The 13,524-nt window shown below is 37.5% G+C and overlaps 1 protein-coding gene across 3 annotated transcripts in view; it reads left to right on the top strand.

Moving 5' to 3' along the window:
• The first annotated feature begins 283 nt into the window (after positions 1–283).
• LOC105188026 (furin-like protease 1) overlaps positions 284–13,524 on the top strand; it is a 509,265-nt gene continuing 496,024 nt past the window's right edge. For all 3 annotated transcript variants that reach the window (XM_019843557.2, XM_011149235.3, XM_019843556.2), the window contains exon 1: positions 284–665. The gene's annotated coding sequence lies outside the window, so the exon portion shown is untranslated. The remainder of the gene's footprint in view (positions 666–13,524) is intronic.

The raw sequence follows: 13,524 nt of genomic DNA, 5'->3' as shown, positions 1-13,524 counted from the left end.
AGAGAGAGAGAGAGAGAGAGAGAGAGAGATCGACGACACCGGGACCGAAAGAGAGCGAAACTGCGCTGCATAACGCCACGAGACAAGGAAAGGTGCAGCGGGGGCGTTCAGAACAGTCAGTGGCGGGGATGGACCGCGGCGGGTCGGAGTCGTGGGCGCGAAATAGTATGGCGAGGGGGGCAAGGGGAGCGAAGGGTGAGAGACGGGAGAGAGAGAGAGGGAAGTAAAGGCACGGCGGGAGCAACCCGACCGACCGACCGTCTACCAGTCAGTCATCCGTGCTCCGTCGTGGATGTGAGATCGCGGCGGGCGGCTCGCTCGGTGTGCTTATTCGCGGCGACGCCTGATAGTCTGATACGCGGTAGTTATTACGACAACGATAACGACGACGGCGGCGGTGACAACGGCAGGACGGGTCGGGACGAGACGCGACGCGAGGCGACGCAACTACGAGATCGGACGCCATCACCGGGCGCGAATTCGCAAACCGCAGGATCCGCCAAGTTTTCAGAGCCGCGCTCGCAATTGGGTGTAGCAGTCGCACAGCGCTCTGCACGTCCTCTCATCTTTCGCGTCTTCCGCGTTCCTTCTGGAGCGGCGAGGCGTCGACCGGAGAGAAAGAGAGAGGCTTAGCAGCCGCCGGCGGTACCCGACGAGTGCGAGCGGTGAGCGAATTCTTGTATTTATTTATATTTACTCATTCGTTGACGAGACTCGTGCTCATGACGTATCCACGCGAGCGAGCGCCCAGGCAAGACAGCCAACTGGCCAGCCAGCCAGCCAGCCAGCCAGCCAGCCAGCCAGCCTCGTTGCTTGCTCCGAATCGGCGCAGCGAGCTGTCACGTGACCTTACACCGTCGCTATCCCCGCGAGGTGCGAGAAACCGTTAGACAGCCTCTCTCCCGAGACCGTGACGCTGATTTTCAGCGAAGGTCGCGGAGAGGTATCGCCGGTGTCGCGAGACTCGGGCGAGTTTGCTCGCGTAAACGCCACCACATCGCTCGGCGACGCGAGGATCGCCACGTGACGTTACGTGACGTTCCGAGGTATGTGAAGGTCAAAGGCTTGTGCCACGACCTCATGGGAATGTGCTCGTTACTCAGGATCGCGGAGTATAACGCTTGTTTACGCCCGCGCGCGCGCTGAGAGAAGTCGCACGCGCTCTTCCCGCGATGCGCGCTCGTCACGTGACGTTTCGAAGTCACGGGACGCGCGTGTCACATGTGCGTCGACCTTCACGCGTGTCAACACCGGATGAAGCGTGCTTTAATTTTTAACAGTCGCTCTTCTGTACACATGCATAATCGCTTATCCGCTAATCTCTATAGGTCCGCCGTCTGTTCCAATATGCAGGCGCTTTTGCTTTATTTATCATAGACGATGGCGAATAATGTTGGGCAGATACTCCGTATTGTGCGCGGCCGCATCAGCATATCCTGTTGGGTTAATTTAAGGCGGGTTCGACGGAACTCGCGCGATTTTCAAGTGGAGCAACAATCGGGGAATAGCCTCGTACGGACAAAGAAGTCACGTCGGGAAGAGTGTTTTATTTAGTTTCCACACACACACACATACATACACACATGTTGCTTTCATAACGTCGCGCTTTTGTCCTCAATTTAATGTCTATGTGAATGTCGTAGAGACAGATCGCGATGTCACGTGCAAATATGAGAGAAAGAGAGAGAGAGAGAGAGAGAGAGAGAGAGAGAGAGAGAGAGAGAGAGAATCGTCGGAGGCAATCCGTAGGTTGATAACGACATTACAAATGGTAGAAATCGTAAATACGGAAATAAAAAAAGCGAAGTCGAAGCACAGTTACGGATACTCCCCGTATGTAGTGTACTTTATTATTTACTTTGTCAATATCGATATATTTGTAGGATTATTTTAAAGAGATTCAACTCTCTTCTAAGTTTCAGTCCTTTGTTTAGGGAAAGACCGCTTATAGATGACAAGCGAAATCAGCGACGATCTCCTTTGAGATGTGCAATTTTATATTCTTTCAGAAACAAAAGTCTTCGAGTAGTTTCCTAATATCCGAAACGTTCCAACGTTCCTTCAGATTGTTATTTGTTTCTCGATATAAGCTTCAAGCAAAGTCTTGAATTTTTAGCGACATTGACACTGAGCGGAATCTCTGTATTCTCACCCAAAAAAGAGTAATTTCAGAAAGCGGAACATCTAAATTTTAGAGGATTTTACTTTTATATATGGCTTCAAGAGAATTCCTTTAAAATTAAGAGGAAAATATTATAAACACATTATTCTTAAAGTTAGAGGAATTATATGTATAATGTAAATCTTATTGATTTTAATATAAATTTCCTCTTACACACAGATTGTTTAATCTTTTTTAAGAGGATTATTATTTATTCTTATTGTACTTTATTCTTACTGGTTAATTTGGAAATAATTATTATAATGTATAGCGAAAAGTAATATATATGTACTTCTGACTCCAATTCTATAATAAGTAGGTGTGTACGAATGAAACAAGATCATCGTAACAAATAAATTTCCAATCAGTTTTTTTATGGACTTCATAGCCACAAAGATGTTCATCATAACCAATTGTATAAATTATAGTATAAAAGAAAGAATATATTATTCAACTTCTTGCAATAGATTATAAACTGTATTTGACCAAATATAAGGTAAATTATCTTTGTTATACTTACTGAACAAAAGAAGTCGACATTCTATCAATATATTCCTCTTCATATAAAAGGAAAATTAATTGAGATAAGAGGAGAACCTTTTGAAGTAAGAGGAAAACAATTAGAATAATATTTAGTAAATTTGAGATGAATGCTTTATTTTAATCGCTTTATCGACAGAGGAATCCTCTTTCTGTACATTGAGAGAAAAGTATATGATATTTGGAACTATAATGATATAATAACTAAATTATAGTCCGAAATATCATATTTATTGTAAGTATTACCATAATATCGGTAATAATTACGATATAGGCATAGTATAACCAACCATATAATATTTTTACTAATAATATTTTACTTTTTACTAAAATTATAGTAAGTTAAACTAAAATTATTGTATGGATACAAATATAAGATCGTAGGTGAGGTAACTCTTTTATATGGTCAATATTACCAGAATATTTGCTAAATGATGACAGTTGTAACTATATGAATATTAATCTCACTGTATTTGTGAATGAGAAATTACCATATATGTAGTAAAAGTAACTAAACAATTATTTAAGACAATCATTGACTATATATTTGTGTTTATTCTACTATATTTTGCAGGTTCCACGAACTATAAAAATATAATTGACGCCAAAATGAACTATAAAATATAGTGAGATTATAGTTAATTCAACTATCATATATTTTTCTATCGGTGTAAAAGGCTTCGCTTCGAATATGAGACTATGAGAAAAATCACTTTACAAATAGAATGCTTTTTTTTTGGATGTTCCCAGGCACGATACAAACGACGGAAGCGTGATCGCGAAACGCACAAGATGAGAAACAGAAGTTAGATAACGTCAAGTCGAAAAGTAAAATAGCGATAAGTCGGGAAATAAAATTCTGTTCGGCCATCTTGACTCTGGACCTGACCTCAGATCTCGGTTTTACCGTTCGGAACTTTCCGAATAATCCGCTATCCCGATCCACGACTTTGTATAATCGGCTATAGACTTTGTCTTAAGCCCTCCCTCTCGATTTCTATCTTTTGGACAACTTATCTACACGTTTCAACTTGACAATGCTTTTATTATTTCATAAGGACCTAAGAACTTAACGGCACATTTCACTCCGGGACCTAACTGTGTCCTTTGAATAGCTACCAAATCGTTTCCGTCTATCGCTATTGTCTCGCCTCGTCCCGACGTCTATTATATCCTGCACGCGTATTATGTTTTTCGTGCTTGTTCTCTTAATTCGTCACACTTTTCCTGGGAAGTCATTTCCCATTCGCTCTCGATTGTTCTTCTGGCTCTTCGGGATTGTCTTTCAATAGCATGTGAGTACCGAACGTTAGCCGAAAAAAAATCGTACTGATACTCCAGTTCGGAATCGTTTCCGAATACTGCGCCATGTATAACATTTTTGAGGTTTACCTTTTCTTTTTAGGAATTCCTTTTAGGAAATCCTTTTAAGACTCCCAAAGATAAAAGTTAACGTCTTTAATTTATTTGAAATTTCTGCTGTGCTAGTCGATCGAGTTCCGAACAACCATGTAAATTTTGCGGATTCATCTATCACGACAAAAGCATCTATAACGATACTTTTTAATAGATGATAGCGATCCAAAGTGTGATAAATCAGTGTGATAATTGTGATAAATATTAAGAACTACACTATCTTCAGGAATGGGGCTCAAATATTTGTCCAACATGTCCGTTTTCTTATTTGCTAAAATATATTTCGAGCAATTTCCTATCGTATTATGTACGTTGGATTGCCAATAATTTCGTTTAAACAGCGTTTCTGTTTTATCAACCGCAAAGTGACCAGTTTCATGTATAAGTCACGACAGATTTGAGATCGCAAGCATATTACTGCAACATTCATACCATCGCAACATCATTACTGAAGTCGAAACGGGCAACCGCTGTAATGTATATTCACACATTTTCCAATAAGACACGACCCCTTCGATACACCATATCCTACGATACAACATCTCTTCACAAACGAGAAATATCTCGCAATTATATCCTTCCGTGCCTCCAATTCTCGTTGCATTTTCTCCTCCAATAACGCAAGAACGAAGAACAAGGCTGACGGTCATGTGCGGGCGGTGAACGACGTAGTCAAATTCCTCGAGTAAGAAAGCCTATCTAGCAGCGCGAACACTAAGGTCTTTCTCGCTTATTGTTAGCGAGAATGCTTGACAATCAGTGATAATTAATTAATTCTTAACGTGTAACGTAATAATTTCTGAAAAGCAATTTCTAACGAATAAATTCTAAATTTATATATTTTAATTAATTTTAATATACCTATCTAGTTTTTTTAGAATTAAACTTAATTTAGTTATTTAATTTAATAAATTTATTAATTAATAACTTAATTTAGAATTAAGTTTTCCTGCCTGCATAATATACTAGGTGCAACCGGTGCATCATCGGTATTTTGGAATATTAGGTATCCCGATCAGTTTCGAGGGCTTAATATAAATGACTATAGCTACAAATTTATTAGAGATATTTTGAAAGTTGGCACGCCATTTTAAAGCTTGGACATTCCTATAAATAATTTGACACATGGCATGTGCATTCGTGAACATAACCACATTTTTGCGCGATTGAAAATGGAATGTGGTAAAGAGCATTTTCGACATTTGCTGCTTTATTGTTTCGATTGGAAAAAAACGGCTGCTGAAGTCCATCGATTCATCTCAGAAACTTATTCTGACTTTTCCCCATCGGTCATAACATGCGAGTACTGGTATCGGCGATTTCGGCGTGATGACTTTGATTTGAAAGACAAAGAACGTTCAGGTCAACCTAAAAAATCTGAAGATGTCGAATTGCAGACATTATTGGATGAAAACTCAGCTCACACGCTTCAAGAACTAGCTGAAGCATTAAATGTTGATAAATCAACCGTTTTAGGTCGTTTATATACAATGGGGAAGATTCAAAAAGGTAAATGGGTTCCACATGCATTGTTTGAATTGGCTATTCAAAATCGTTTAACCATTTGCACTTTATTGCTTTCTCGTCACGAGAAGAAGCAGTTCTTGTATCAAATTATAACTGGAGATGAAAAGTGGATCTATTATGATAATCCCAAGTGTAAAAAGTCGTGGATAAATCTAGACCAACCACCGACATCGATTCCAAAACGCAACATCCACGGAAGTAAAGTTTTACTGTGCATTTGGTGGGACATGAAAGATGTCCTGTTTTATGAATTACTGCAATTACTGCAAAAATTATGAATTACTACAATCGAATCAAACAGTCACTGCTATGCGTTATCAACAACAATTAATTGATTTGAATCATACTTTAAGCCAAAAACGTTCAATAACAGCTCAAAGAAAATGAGCAAAGTGATTTTATTGCACGACAATGCTCGACCGCACGTTGCAAAAGCAGAAAAGGATACATTATCGGCATTTCAATGGGAGGTCCTACCACACGCCACGTACTCACCAGACTGTACTCCTTCCGATTACCACTTATTTCGATCTATGTAGCATGGCCTTGCTGACCAGCACTTCAAATCATATGAAGAGATACAAAAATGGCTCGTTGAGTGGATCGCTTCGAAGGACGAACATTTCTTTTATCGCGGAACTCACTTGTTGCCTGAAAAGTAAGAAAAAGTTATAATTAGCGATGGAAAATATTTTGAATAAAACATAATTTAACGTCTCTCAAAAACAAACGTGTTTCTTTTGCAAAAAATCTTTCAAAACTAACCTGTTACACCTAACAATATCGCACCATAATCGTAGAGGCATCCGTAACGCAATTCAATTTCGGCTTTTTCCTCGTACAATCTTAACACCGGTTTAGCACTTAACACTTTTTATTTTAATGGGTTAGAAGCTCCCATCTCGCTTACACCAAAGTTCGATTTTACGCCAGCTTTGAGAAAATTGCTTAACAGGCCTTGGCAATTGGTGCATAATTTCTAACAAATTTAGGAAAATATTCCGTTAATCTTAAAAAAAAAGAAAAAACTCGTGATTCTTCAATGCAATTCATTTGCGCTTCTCATTTCCTACCTTTCTCTACCATTCTCCCTTTACTCTCTTTCCTTTTTTTGCCAATTGAAACATGCAAGTTCTTTTGTCTTTCAATTAACTCTCATGAATTTGCAGTAATTTTTCACTTTCTCTCTGCCCTCCTAAATGAGGACGCACTTTGCAAAAGTTATAACGACTTAAATCGCGCGCGTCGACACGCCGTACTGCCATTCCAATTAAATGTTCGCTTATCGAAAAATATCCGTTTCTCCTGAGGGAGAGGACGAATGCAGCCCGGCCGCCGGGTTTCATGGAGCGATGTTAATTTGCAACACGGTGTTTACCGATCGCGGAACGCGCAGCAGCCCGGGAGAAAATAAATTTGCCCGCGAAACGCAGCGCGCCAATCTCTTTATTGCGGCCGCGCATATATTTCCTCAGGTTTGGCGGCATACGCGATCGGGAAAGTAATTTCGTTCGATTGCATTGCAGTCGAAGTTCAAACGCGATTTTCGATCACGGACAAAAGATCGCGACTCTTCCCCGCGATTATCTGCGGTCCCTAGACACGCGCTCGCACTCGGTGCACGTCGCGTGCGCGTGCTTCGCGACTACGCATGCATCAAACGCCAGCAAACGCTTTCTTTCTTTCCCTCTCTCTCTCTCTCTCTCTCTCTCTCTCTTTCTCTCTCTCTCTCTCTCTCTCTCTCTCTCCCCCCTCCCCCTATCTCTCTTGGCCGCCTTCCGCAACCCCGTCGATCTCTCTCGGTCTCCCTTAATTTCCTTCGGTCGTTCCAATAGCATCCTGAATTTGGTTAATTTAATATGATTTTAAAATTTCCAAAAATCAGCAAGTTGACAAAAATCAGGGCTCTATTGTAAAAATATATTATTGAGACTAAATAGAGCAAAAAAGTCTAGTACTACTTTTTCTTCTGACAAATAGTTAGCGAGATATCGTGAGTTAAATATTGAAAAAGTTATCAAGTTTTCCTTAAATATCTCAAGAACTATTAGGTAAATAAAAAAATGTTTCAGACAAAAGCTGTTCACATTAATTGCTAGAAAAAGATAATGTAATAAAAAATTGGGGTATTCATTTAAGATTTTTATGTTGATCTTGACTGAACTTTTCAAGGTTATCCCAAGGTCAAATTCATAGCTTCAGTAAATAGATCCTTTGAAGCTCTACAACTTTTGTCTGAAATATTTGTCTCTAAAATGTCGCGTTAACGAAAAAATCAGGTGACCCGGATGGTCTGAAACACCCGATATATATTGAACTTTGATCTTCGAACCCTGAATTTTGAACCTGTCGCTAGGCACAATAGCCGTCATATAATTGTAGATTATATCATTCTGAACAAAAAAAATTCCATTTTGCAAATAAGTACGCAAATTTTCAAGTTATCAATTAAAGAGTTTCTGGATATAATCATTTTCAGTTATTAATAACTTAATAAATTGCAATTTTTGCAAAATAGTATTTGACTTTTCCTTTCAGTTTGATCTGATTAATTTGCACAATTTTTCGTTCCCAAAAGATCCCGGACACTCTGTATATACAGGGTCCCGACTAAAAATTTTGATCAGATACGCCTGATATTGACAAGGACCTTATGTGATGCACAAAAGGTAATCCTAATTAAGTCGGACTTTATATATCCTGATGACAATTATGTAAGGAAGACCTTTGTGAGAGGTCATAATGATTAGATCCATATTAGGACCTTAGTCTAACAACCTAGTGTATTACATAATAAGGTTTAAATAACCGTGTCCTTGTCGGATTCTTGTCTTATTCGTTGTATCTAATGTGACTTGCATTGTCAGATTTTAATAAGTTATAGTTAATTATTCTTTTCGCTTGACGATCAATAAAAGTAGCCGTAAAATTAACGTAACATTGGATTTCTTTGAATTTGTTTTAAACTATTTTGCTGTTTGGAGATTACCCATTATAATATTTCGTTAAAAATCTAAAAGCAACTACAGAATCACACACACACACACACACACACACACACACTCGTTCGCTAATATATATTGTATCTAGTCGTTGTATATCTAATGTTGTTACGTTATTCAATGTTTATATATTCAATGTTAATATGTAATAATGTTCTGCAAATTCTATAAAAATATATAATATAACCATTAGTCCCAAGAAAATCGTCGGAGCCATTAACGTTACAACGTACTATTCGATTATCAAGGTTTAAACAACATCTACCGCGGTCGAGATAATGGAATGTGGCCACTCGCGCCGTTTCGGCTCGGAATTGAAATGCCGGAAAGGATAAGCGACGTTTCGGAGTGTATGTGTGTATGTATGGCAATCCTTCAATTCTAGCGGTCGCGAAACATGAGAAAATGAAGGTACTTTTGTTTATTATACACATTTATACACATTAACGTTCCTTGAATAATTAGTTCGATATTGAAACGATAGTGAAACTGCGGTTGAAGACAGTTCTATATTTATACACTTTCGACATCGAATCAATCCGATTACTGACATTGGATTTTCGATGGTAATTCGACATCGTATGAACCAAATGACTGACTAGGCAGGAGTTTTAATCTGAAATAAAACGTGAAAAGGATTCAATAAGATAACTTAATAAGGACCTGTCCATGAATTTTTAATAAAATCCCGATATCCACGCTGCTTTATGACTTACTAATTTGTAAGACCTGAATTATCTTATCTAGAGCTAATGACCAAATGAGGTTAATCCTAATCAGGACTACGAAATAAATTTTTAGTCAGTATTTCAGAAATAAATAGCCAAACTTTTTAAGAGCATATTCTACTCACTGAAAGACGAAAAATGGTCAGATAAACATGGGTGCAGAAATGCTTCTTTTCCAAGTTATAAATACTTTTTATTTACAATAGATTTTGATAAGAAGATATTTCATTTAAAAAATTGCTGGAAATGATTTCCTTTCGCATCAGTGCATGCCTCGCGTCGATGTCTCATGGATTGTCGAAGATATTCAAAAACTCCTGGAATATTTCCACAATATTTTGTTACATGAAACGTATTTTGCAGAGTTCAGAAGTACAGTGCTGGACAAAATAAATCATCACCTTTCAACTATTTGAATTTGTTAGTGTAACTATTCTTACAACAAGCAAATAGATTATGAGATACAAGAAAATCAAAGCATTTTAAAGTATTTAAATAAAGTATTTAAATAAAGGAAATGTGAAATAATAAAAATTGTGCTCAATTTGTTTGCAAATAATTTATTACTCAATATTGGTACATTGTACTCTGGACAAAATAAATCATACACCTAAATGATATATGGTAGGGAACTGTCAATATTTACATTTCATCGTTCTGCTATTGTTCGTCATTCTACTGTTTGTTTACATTGTATATATGACTAGATTTTATGTGTTCGGTGAAGCAGTAATAATTGTGACAACCAAGAACGATGTCACAGAAGCAAATTTCTCTTGATATCCGAAATTTAGTCATTCGCGACCGACAGGAGAGTAATTCTTTTAGAAAAATTGCTAATAAATACGTGATTTCTGTCGGAGCAGTGCAGCACATCTGGAAAAAATATGAAACACATGGGATTGTGGCAAACTATTCCGGAAAAGGTCGAAAACGGGCTACAACTTTTCGTGATGACACCATAATCGTTCGAATGGTAAAACAAAATCCGAAGCTATCATCGCAAAACATTGTGGAATCGATGAACCTGACTGTCAGCAGTAGAACTGTGCGTCGTAGACTTAGGGAATCTGGACTAAAAAGTGCGTTCGCGTCAAAACGTCCTTCCATCAATAAATTAAATAAGAAAAAGCGATTCGAGTTTGCCACGAAGTACGCGAATATGCCTCTAAGTTTTTGGAAAACAGTATTGTGGTCTGATGAGAGCAAGTTTGAGTTATTCGGACAAAAACGACGGTCTAGAGTATGGCGAAAATCTGGTGAGGGTCTCAAAGAAATAAATGTTCAGAAGACTGTAAAACATGGAAGCGGTAATATCATGGTATGGGGATGCTTTGCATGGTCTGGTATCGGTAATTTGGCTCGAATTGAAGGCATTATGACGGCAGAAAGATATATTGATATATTGTGCGAGAATTTGGAAGAATCTCTTTTGAAATTAGATTTAGAAACTAACTTTATCTTCCAGCAAGATAATGACCCGAAGCATAAAGCGAAAAAAACTATTGCCTTTTTTAAATCTAATAAAGTAAAATTGCTCGAATGGCCGCCACAATCACCAGACTTAAACCCCATTGAAAATCTATGGGCTTATTTAGATAGGAATGTGGATAAAACGAACGTAACTGACCAGACATCGTACTATGCAGCACTCCAGAAAGCTTGGGAGGATATTGATCCTGAATGTATGAAAAAATTAGTCGAGAGTATGCCTCGCCGACTGGAAGCGGTATTAAAAACTAAAGGAGGCAACACCAAGTACTAAGCACCATTAGAATTAATGTTCTTTGTTCGTGACTACTTTTTTCTATAAGTGTATGATTTATTTTGTCCAGGGCACAACGCACCAATATTGAGTAATAAATTATTTGCAAACAAATTGAGCACAATTTTTATTATTTCACATTTCCTTTATTTAAATACTTTAAAATGCTTTGATTTCCCTGTATCTCATAATTAATTTGCTTGTTGTAAGATTAGTTACACTAACAAATTCAAATAGTTGAAAGGTGTATGATTTATTTTGTCCAGCACTGTAACTCGTTACTTGTAACGAAGTTATAATTACAGTTATTTTCTTTGATAACTATAACTTAACTTCGTTCCGTTTTTTCCATCTGTAACTATAATTTAACTTAGTTACATTTGTTTGATAACTAGTAACTAATTTAATAGTTACTTTAATAGTTACTTTATATATTTGAAATTTAAGTTTCTGGCAGACCTGCACGATAATGCGACGAGCGATGCTTGATATCTAATAAGCATATATTATTCTGGCTGTATTTGGAAAACGCGTTATTGTGTCATCTATTTTTATCGTTCATTAGATGTGAAACGAAGATAAAATGAAACAATAGCGTTGATAATCTCCTCTCCAAACGCAACCTGTATTTCTTTCGAAAAAATTGAACAACTATTGAACATTTCCGTCGCGCGTCACCAATTCTAATTTGTTAACATAATCTGCACTCAGCGTGAAATGCGCTGTGTGGTTTCAGTTATATAAAAAATTCAAGCAATAGATAAAACATCTCAATCTTCGGAGAAGGATTGTTAAATGCTATGACCAGCATATACAAAAATATTCGAGTTACAGCAAAAATTTGAAGACGAGAACAACTGGGCATTTCTCTATAAAATTTACGCTGGCAAAAAAATTATTCATGCAAGTAGAACTTCAATTGCAAATTAAAGAAAACATATGAGTGTAAATCTTTATTTATAAAATATCAATATAGTTTTTAGTGAAAAAATCTAATTTTTAATATTAAGATTACTTTTAGTATTTTTAGTATTTATTATCCTCATCAAATCATTCACTTTCTTGTAATTGTTATTAATAGTCTTATAGAATGAATATGAATTGCTTATTTAAATTAATGGATCTTAATTTGTAAAAATTATATACACTATGAGGAATATAATAATCAACAAACTACTTTTATATAGAATTGAAAAAATTTACACAATTACGAAATTGAAAATAGTAGCATTATTATTGTAAAAAAAGTAACTGAAAAGTAACGACTCGTTATTTTCTAAATAATTATAACTGTAACATGTTATTTTTGAAGGTCAATAACTTGTAACTGTAACTAGTTACTTTTTCAGTGAAAAAAAAACTGTAACTATAACTAGATACTTTTATAAAATAACTTTCCCGACTCTAGTATTCTGTTACATGAAGCGATAATATAATTTTGGAATATTTCCACAGCAGCAACATGAATCACATAAACGAGCATCTCAAAATGTCGCCCCAAATAAAAATTTAAGGGGTTTAAATCGGGAGATCGGGCAGGAGCCAAGCAATGGGTTCTCCTTTGCCAATCTACTGATGTAATTATTATTCAGAAACTCTCGAGCAATGTGACTGAAATGTATTGAAGATATATCTAATAAAAAATGTCTATAACTTGAAAAAAAGCATTTTTGGACCCATATTTATATGACCTTTTCTATCCTTACTTAATCCTTAATAAATAGAATATGCTCTTAAGGTCTGGCCACCTATTTCTGAAACATCACGTATATATTTATATTTGATGGCGATTTTCCGACCATGTTATTTAAAGCGAACTTCAAATTTGAAGGCAATTAGAAGGAAGTCGAGTTAAAACTGCCGCGTAGCGACAATTTAGAAACTCGAGATTGAGGTCGTCAAAAGTGTAGTCGAAGATAGATTGAAATCCAAGCTGGAAATTCGAGTTTCGTAGACCAAGTTGAGTCTCGGTGTATAAATTTTCCCGCGAAATAGGTGGGTCGAGACTGAAAATTTGCCGAAGGACGCAGGCGTCAGGTTCATATCCGACGTTCTACCTCGTCGGGCGAGTCGGTTTCTGCTTACATTTGGCTAGCATTTTCTCGTTACGATGAACCACACGCGGCACGGACATATCTTGGTCCGCTTGAAAGCGACCAGGGTCAGATGACCTGATCCCGGTTACTTTCAGTTACCAGAACAACCTTGACATTGCGCCGCTTCGGTGGGATCGCTTCGTCGCAGCGAATCGCGATCTATCGAAGCCGACTTTCAGACTTTGCTGGATCTTTAGGACGGAGAAACAGAGCTCCGAAATATCGACAAATTCGGAGAAGAATTCGGAGAAGAAATCCCCGGCAGCGCGCGCGATTTTTCACATACAGA

Source organism: Harpegnathos saltator, unplaced genomic scaffold (genome assembly GCF_003227715.2).
Source record: "Harpegnathos saltator strain DR-91 unplaced genomic scaffold, Hsal_v8.6 scaffold354, whole genome shotgun sequence".
In the NCBI taxonomy this organism is placed as follows: Eukaryota; Metazoa; Arthropoda; class Insecta; order Hymenoptera; family Formicidae; genus Harpegnathos; species Harpegnathos saltator.
The sequence above is the reverse complement of the archived record's forward strand: the minus strand, read 5'-3'. Positions and strand labels throughout refer to the sequence as shown.